This window comes from Vulpes vulpes, chromosome 9 (genome assembly GCF_048418805.1).
Source record: "Vulpes vulpes isolate BD-2025 chromosome 9, VulVul3, whole genome shotgun sequence".
NCBI lineage: Eukaryota > Metazoa > Chordata > Mammalia > Carnivora > Canidae > Vulpes > Vulpes vulpes.
In genome coordinates this window covers 107890839-107899223 of record NC_132788.1, presented here as the reverse complement: position 1 = coordinate 107899223, position 8385 = coordinate 107890839, and the positions used below count along the sequence as shown (strand labels likewise).

Here is an 8385-nt window from a genome sequence, read left to right as displayed (position 1 = left end):
ACCTTTCTGGTCCCTGTGACCTTGAGGCCTAAGGCACATGTGGCCCTCTCCGCTCAGCTCCCTCTGGCTGGTAGCAACACAGCCAAGTCTGGGCCTTGGAGACAGGCGGCCGCCCTGCATCTTCTGGTAATTCTTCAAAAGGCCTTAGGTGGTACTGTCTGGGCACAGTGGAAATTCGAAAGAGGTTCTTGAGCAGGACGGGTAGGTGTCCCCCCCCCCCCCCCCTTTGTTTAGCCTGGGCCATCCCTTGTGTTCTCTTCCCTGGTCACTTGCCCTGTAATTGTCCTCACCAGCCCTCCCCACATCCCACAAAGGGGAGCAGCACGCAGAGTGAGGCACCAGGCAGCTCCCCGAGGCAGATGGCTGCACCTGTCGGGCTGGCACGTCGTGGGGGGAGGTCTGCCCTGCCCCCCGCCCGTTCTCAGCAGCTCTGGGCTGGTTGGCGGTGGCTGCCCTTAGGCAGACCTGGCTCGGGTCCCTGCTCCCACCTCTGTGCCTGATGGGGTAGGAGACGAGGGCCCAGAGCTGGTGTGCCCCCGGCATGTGAGGCCACCGCTAAGAAGGGGGAGGTTGAGCCCACTCCAGCTGTTGGCTTACACCTACACCACCTGGGGCCCGAGGAGGAGCAAAGAGCCGCCAGGGACCACATCTGGGCTTCTGTTGGGGCCTCTGTCTAGCAGTAGCGGTGTTGGGGGGCTGGGGCTCCCCCTCTTTCCCTATGCAGAGCCCCCAGGTGGCCACCACCTGGTCCTTGTGCAAAATCCAGGTGTGGTGCTGGCATCCCCAGCTGGGGGCTGGGGATTGGGGATGGGGGGAAGCCACAGGCCTGTGACTGAGCGGGCAGGCGGGGTCGGGGGCATGAGCACAGCCACACAAGCCTGCTCAGCGCCCCCGCAGCCTCCCTGCTGAGCCGCAGGCTGCACACCTGCTCTCAGGCTCGGTTCAGGGTGCCAGGGAGAGCTGTTGGATCCTCCGGCCTGGTGGCCTTGAGCAGCCACCTTCTCCCCGAAGGAGCTGGCGGGCCGTCGTAGGCTCCCTCCAACCTCGAGGCTGCCGCAGGCGGGCCACCCCGGGACCAGGGCCAGTGTCCGCTCCTTCCCAGGCGCCCTCATCCAGCAGTGCCTGCTGGTGCCAGCGGCCTGGCAGGAGATGGCCCGGGGCGGCCTTACTGATGAGCGTGGCTTTCTCGTTCTGGAAACCCGCACCTGGTTCCCGGGTTCAAGTCTCAGGCTTGGATCTTCGGGTGAGTGGAGCCTGGGGTAGTCTTCTGGCACAGGTTAGGCCAGGTGGGTGCCCCCATGACCCAGGAAACACAGGCCGGTGTGGTACTGATGCTCACCCCCCCCAAACCTCCCGTGGGCTCTCCAGCCAGCCCTGCAGTGCAGATGGGGGTACTGCTCAGTCCCCCACAGGCCCCGGGTTAGGGCAGGCACGGCAGGCCGTCTCAAGCCGGGGTGTGGTTCACAGTGACAAATGCCCACACTGGGCTGGCGCTGTCAGGCCTGTGACTTCTGTCACTGGGAATAGATGTTCCCTCCCACCCCCGTCCCCCATCCCGCCCCAGACCTGAGACATACTCTGCGGGACGCGGGATGTGCGGATGGCGAGGCCTGGGGGGGGCACCAGAGCCATGAGGGAGGCTGCTCCGCCACGCTCTCTGCGTGCTGGCCCCGAGCTTTGCATGGACAAGCCTGTGAGTCCCCTGTTCTGTTCAGCCAGTTGGAGCAGCCCTTTGTCACCTGCAGGCCACATTAGTCTGTCCTTGACCTTGTCCCTGTCCAGCCCCCTGAGATCTGTGGCATATTGAAGCTGGGCTCGCCAGAGCAGACTGGCCTCTCCCCTTCCAAGGACTGTCGGGGGGTCTCCTCCAACTCGGGGTGTTGAGGTAATAGGGCCCGGGCAATGCCAGGAGGGTTGTGTTGATTCTGGCCTGGGAGGGACTTAGCGATCCTCACCACCCCTGACCCCTGAGCCAGGGAGACGGGGCCAGCCCCAGACCGTGGCCAGTCGGGGTCCAGGCCCCTGCAGGCTTGTCCACGCGTTTCGGGACCACAGCCACATCTACAGGGGAGTGTGTGTGTGTATGTTTAACAGCTTTGTGGAGGTAAAATTCTGCTCAAAATCACATATTGGAAGTATATAAGTTGATGTATTTTGATGCTCACGTGTCCTCATGAAAGCATCACCGCCATCAGGACGACATCCTCATGCCTCCCAGAGTTTCCTCGTGGTTCTACAGCCCTGCCCACCCCTCCCGGACCCCTCCCCACCTGTTCATCTGCTTCTGTCAGTGTAGATTCGATCCATTTTCTTAAGGTTTGTAGGAACTAAGCTGCACGGGATGTCCCCTTTGTGGTTTTCTCTGGCTTCTTATGCTGAGGGTCATTATCTAGAGAGGCGTCCACGAGGGCCCCTTATCCTTGGTGCGTACTATTCCATTATTTGTTACTCACCTGGTTCGCTTTGGGGCCGCTTCCAATTTGGGGCTATTATTATGAATAAAAGCACTGTGGACATTTGTGCACCTGCCTTTGTGTTGACACAGGCTTTCAACACTCGGGTAAATGCCTAGAAGTGGATCTCAGCTATTCCGATAGGTGGTACAAAGCGGCCTCTCGTGGTGGGTTTACTTTGCTTCTCCCTCACGACCAACGATGTTGAGCCACTCTTGACCAGATGCTTACTTGACATCACGTATCTTGGGTGAAGTGTCCGAACCTCTTACCCGTCTCTACACTGGCAGTGAGTACTCGGAACCGGAAAGGTTTCCGTGTTTAAAAGCTTATTAACTACTTGTAATAGCATCAAACATGTGGGAATGAGTTGGACAGAAGACATACGGATGCTCTACCCTGAGAACGCGGACTCAGTGAAGGAGGCGAGAGGAGGGATGTAAAAAAATAATAAGATAAATTTTTAAAAAAAGAGAGAGGGAGGAAGGATGTAGCTTGTTCGCGGAACAGAGAGGCCTTCAGAATCCAGCATCTGTTTCTCAACATAGGTCTCATGTCAGCACAGAGCAGCCCCACAGGGCTAATGCCTGCTGGATGCTACAGCGCGTGACCGACCCAGAAGGGTTCCCTTATAGTGCACACTTGCCAATGACACCTGCACCTCCAACCCAGGGTGCTGGAGAAGACCCCGTCTACACAGGGCCCACGTGGGTGGATCCCCCACGTATGACCCCACCGTAAGCAAATCCAGAGTATGACTCGGAGAAGAACAGACCCTGCGTGTTCTGGAGCAGATCACGGTAGTAGTCTTGATTCATTATCTGTGGAATAAAGACCAAGGATCCAGCGGGCTGGGCTTACAGATGGGATCGGGCTCCCTCGAAGGCTGGAGAAGCACCACCCCATACTTCCATCTCAGTGAAGGGCCCATCTCGACGAGCTGGTGGGAGTGACAATAGGAATGGCAAGAGAGGACACGGGAGGGGAAGGCCATGGGCCTCTGTCCTTGGTCTACCCCAGGGGCCGGGGTGTGATGTTTCGGCTCCTCCTGTGTATGAAGCTGATTGAGGATTGATGGAGACCCAGGAAATCCATTATTTACATCGCAAGTATCCCAGGAACTGTTGAGATGTTAAGATTTCAGTGCTTGTTGTGTTAAAGTGAAAGAAGTCAGTGGTTCAAGGGAACGGGTAGAAGAAGTGGCGACGGTGCTAATGAGGAAAACCTCCCCTCGTCCAACCACATGCGATCCTACCGCCTGTATCCATGCCAGCAAGGCCACGGCAGGGTCCGTGGACAAGAACCTTCTGAGCTTGAGTCCACTGGGGCTTGAGGGATGTAAACAAGTGAGTGCCCCCCCCCCCCCACTGCCCTTCCTGCAGGGGCGTCTGGAACGCTGGCTTCGGGCCTTTGGTGAAACACCTTTAGCCTGTTGTTCTACGTAACTGTTGGTGCATCACATCGACACCAGTAGATACAATCCTACAGTTCCTTTGGATCAGGAATGTAGAAGCTGCGTGGCTGGGGCTTCTGGCTTGAGGTGTCATGAGGTGAACATCCTCTGACCACCAGCCTGGGGCTGAAGGGTCTGCCCGCGTGCCAGCCTCCTGCCTGCCTGGCCGCCGGGGCCTTCGCAGGCTGTGCGAGTACCTGTGCGACGAGGCGGCTGGCTTCTCCCCGCGCGCCTGACCCCACAGAGCAAAGCAGAGCCTCGGGGTCTTGTGACCTGGCCTCGGAAGTCACAGTCCATCCTTTTCCTAACGCTCTGCTGGTTACACGGGTTGGCCTGTACGGGGTGTGTGGGCGCAGGTGCAGGTGCAGGAGGCGGAGGTGCCGGGGGTCTGTCTCCCCCACGTCCATGCTCAGATCATGTCCTCTTCGTTTTTTTTAAGAGGAAAACATACAAGACTTAACAGTTTGCATCCATCATTTGGTTCCTAGGCTAGGGAGGTGGTAGGAAACAGGGACAGAAGATGAGAACAGTGAGCCATGGGTGCAGGATGAGGGACCAGGAGCCACAATCCACAAGTAGCCTCGAGGGGTGGGAGTAGCTAAGACGTCAGGCCCATCCTGGAAACTGCAGCCTGACCTGAGTGGTTTCCCTTAACATGCAGGCAGCCACTTTTTAATTGCATCAATATGTTTCTTTTTTTTCTCAACAAGACTTTGTGCAAAAGTGTGATGTATTGGTTAAATGTTATTCTTTTATCTGAGATGCTTATTGCTCTCAGATGTTTCTGGTCGGGCCTCAGCTCGATATAACCGGGGGTAGTGGGGGGTAGAGACGCAGCCTCGCAGCCCGTGCTGGGGGCCGGATGGAGATGATCTCGGGGCCACCATGACCATGTTCTTGGGGCTGCAGCAGATGGGGGGCCCAGACGCCGTGGAACCCAGCTTGCTGGACATCCGGCACTTGGCTTCACCCGAGGTGTTGGGAAAGTCACCGTGAAGCTGCCCCGGGGCTGGGGAGCCTGAGTGTCCCAGGAGAGTGGACGGCAGTGACTGAGCCCTTGCTGCCCGCGAGGAGGACGTACCGAGGCTCAGGGAGGGGTGTCTGTGTCAGTGAAGGGGGTGGGTTGTTCCCAGCCAGACCCCAGGGGGCTGGGGATCAGGGAGCAGGTGGGAATGACGGAGCTGGGGGCCCCTGTCAGCACCCACTGCCGCCCTCTCTTTCCCTGGCGTGGTGACCTTGAAGGTGTCAAGGCCACAGTGATGCTTTGGGCCCAAACAGTGGAAACAGCCATGGTGGAAACCTCTGAATGCAGTTTGCCAGCCGGTGAGGAGTAAGGAGCAGGGAAAACGGAAGATGATGGAGGTGAGTGGGACGTAGCAGAGGGTCTGGTGGTTGCCCTTGACCATGAGGGTGCCTCGGTGCTTCACGCAGGTCCCAGGACCGTAGCCGTGAGGACAGAGCTGTCCCCAGTGGTCCCTACGAGCTGGGAAGCTCACCCCCTTCTGGACACAGCAGTCCTGCTTACTCTTGGGGCCACAGGGGGCGGGGCGCCTCCCACATTTCTCTGGGTCTGATGCAAGAGGCAGAAACTGTCACCGCAGTACAGCATTTCGTCCTGACTGCCAGGATAAAAATAGACGTCATCTACCCAGTGAGGCTGTATGAAGTCTATGTTACACACACACACTTGGCTTTAGGAACGAAATACTTTTTTTCACTATCTGTGTGGACGGTAGCCACTTTTTTCATTGTCTCTCATGCTGAAATCACTTTGAAATTATGATAGATTCGGGGATCCCTGGGTGGCTTAGCGGTTTGGCGCCTGCCTTCAGCCCAGGGTGTGATTCTGGGGTCCCGGGATCGAGTTCCACATCGGGCTCCCTGCATAGAGCTTGCTTCTCTCCCTCTGCCTCTCTGTCTCTCATGAATAAATAAAACCTTTATTTTTTTTTAATTTTTTTTAATTTATTTATGATAGCCACAGAGAGAGGGAGAGAGAGAGAGGCAGAGACACAGGCAGAGGGAGAAGCAGGCTCCATGCACCGGGAGCCCGACGTGGGATTCGATCCCGGGTCTCCAGGATCACACCCTGGGCCAAAGGCAGGCGCTAAACCACTGCGCCACCCAGGGATTCCCTAAATAAAACCTTTAAAAAAAAAAAAAGAAATTATGATATACTCTAAGGCCTTAGATATTACTTCTCTAGGTCACATACCATATATACAACCTTACCTGACTAGGATTATTTTTTTTTTCCATAAGAACACACCCTAAAGAAACAAACAAAAAAACCCCAAAAAGCCCCCAAGAAACTAAACTCAGAAAAAGAGAGCACATTTGTGGTTACTATGGGCTGGAGTGGGGGTGGAGGCAGGGGGTGAAGGTGGTCAAGGTGGGGCAGGGATGAGATAAGTATGCCCTGGGGGCCTAATTACTACAGGACTGAGGTTAATGCCCCTGTGTGGTCTCCAGGAATGTTGCTGAGAGCGTGGATCACGCAGCATGATGGATGGTAAAGGTCATCACTGCACAATACATGTGGGTCAAGTCGTGCTGTACACCGTAAACTTAGGCACTGCTGTATGTCAGTTATAGCTCGATAAAACCGGGAAAAGGGGGGCGCCTGGGCGGCTCAGTCCGTGAAGCCTCTGCCTTCGGCTCAGGTCATGATCCTGGGGTCCTGGGATCGAGCCCCACATCGGGCTCCCCGCCCAGCAGAGAGTCTGCTTCTCCCTCTGCTTGTGCTCGCTCTCTCTCTCTCAAATCTTTAAAACAAAATTTTTTTTTAAACTGGAAAAAGATGGGACACCTGGATGGCTCAGCAGTTGGGCGTCTGCCTTCGGCTCAGGGCATGACCCCGGGGTCCCGGGATGGAGTCTTGTATCGGGCTCCCCGCTTGGAGCCTGCTTCTCCCTCTGCCTGTGTCTCTGCCTTTCTCTCTCTCTCTCTCTGTGTCTCTCAAGAATAAATGAATAAAATCTTAAAAAAAAAAAAACTGGATAAAGAAAGTTCTCATAACCAGAAAAAAATTGTAACTGTGGAGTGGTGAATGTGTTAACTAGTATTATCGTGGCAATCATTTGTGTATCTATAAACATGCACGTATATATTTACGTATACATCACTGTGCTTGTATATGTGTGTGTGCTTGCATCACTGTGTGTGTATATAGCCCTACACATATTATATATATATACTTAGTGATTATGTGTATAATTCATGTACAGTGATATATGTGAGATATATATATATATATATATACATGTCACTATGCATAAAATTACTACATTGTACACATTAAGGTTTTTATTTATTTTTAGAGATTTTACATCGGATTTTACATCAGGCGGGGAGCCTGATGTGGGACTCCATCCCAGGACGCCAGGATCATGCCCTGAGCTGAAGGCAGACGCTCAACCACTGAGCTACCCAGGCGTCCTGACCTTAAGGTTTTTTTTTTTTTTTTTTTTAATTTTTTTTTTTTTTTTTTTTTTTTTTTTTTTTTTTTATGATAGTCACACAGAGAGAGGCAGAGACACAGGCAGAGGGAGAAGCAGGCTCCATGCACCGGGAGCCCGATGTGGGATTCGATCCCGGGTCTCCAGGATCGCGCTCTGGGCCAAAGGCAGGCGCTAAACCGCTGCGCCACCCAGGGATCCCCCTGACCTTAAGGTTTTTAAAAAGATTTTATTTCTTAGAGAAAGAGCATGAGCGGGGGATGGGGAGGGTAGGGACAGAGGGAGAAGCAGGCTCCCCACTGAGCAGGAAGCCTGATGTGGGGCCGATACCAGGACCCTGGGATCATGACCTGAGCCTAAGGGAGATGCTTAACTGAGCCACCCAAGTGTCCCTGTTGTACACCTTAAACTTACACAATGTTATATGTCAATTATATATTGGCTGGGGAAAAAGAACACAATAATTTATTAGATATTAGGGAATTGTTCGTTTTTAAATGTGATCAAGATATTAATTTTTTTAAGACTTTATTTATCCATGAGAGTCACAGAGAGGCAGAGACATAAGCAGAGAGAGAAGCATGTCCCTGCAGGGAGCCCGATGTGGGACTCGATCCCAGGACCCTGGGATCACTCCCTGAACTGAAGGCAGACGCTCAACCACTGAACCACCCAGGTGTCCCTATTTTTTTTTAAAGGATCATGATATTAATACTAAAATGTTATTGCTATTTAATGATGACAATATAATTAAAACCTCTTTTGAGAGTTACATGCTCAAGAATTAAAGAGCGAGATAATAAAAAAAGTGAGATAATAGGTGTATATATATATATATATATATATATATATTTTTTTTTTTTTTTTTTTAAAGAGATGGCATGTGTGCAGTGGCCGGGTGGGGGGGGGGGGCAGAGGGAGAGGAAGAGAGAATCTTGAGCAAGCTATACACCCAGCACAGAGCCCAACGTGGGATTCGATCTCATGACCCTGAGATCATGACCTGAGCCAAAATCAAGAG

The 8385-nt window shown here is 53.5% G+C and overlaps 1 long non-coding RNA gene across 1 annotated transcript; it reads left to right on the top strand.

The window, feature by feature from the left end:
• Positions 1 to 15: 15 nt before the first annotated feature.
• On the top strand, positions 16 to 5849 carry LOC140593983 (uncharacterized). The gene is made up of 2 exons (XR_011994522.1): positions 16 to 201; positions 2546 to 5849. It is a non-coding gene; the product is annotated as an uncharacterized lncRNA (long non-coding RNA).
• Positions 5850 to 8385: the final 2536 nt, after the last annotated feature.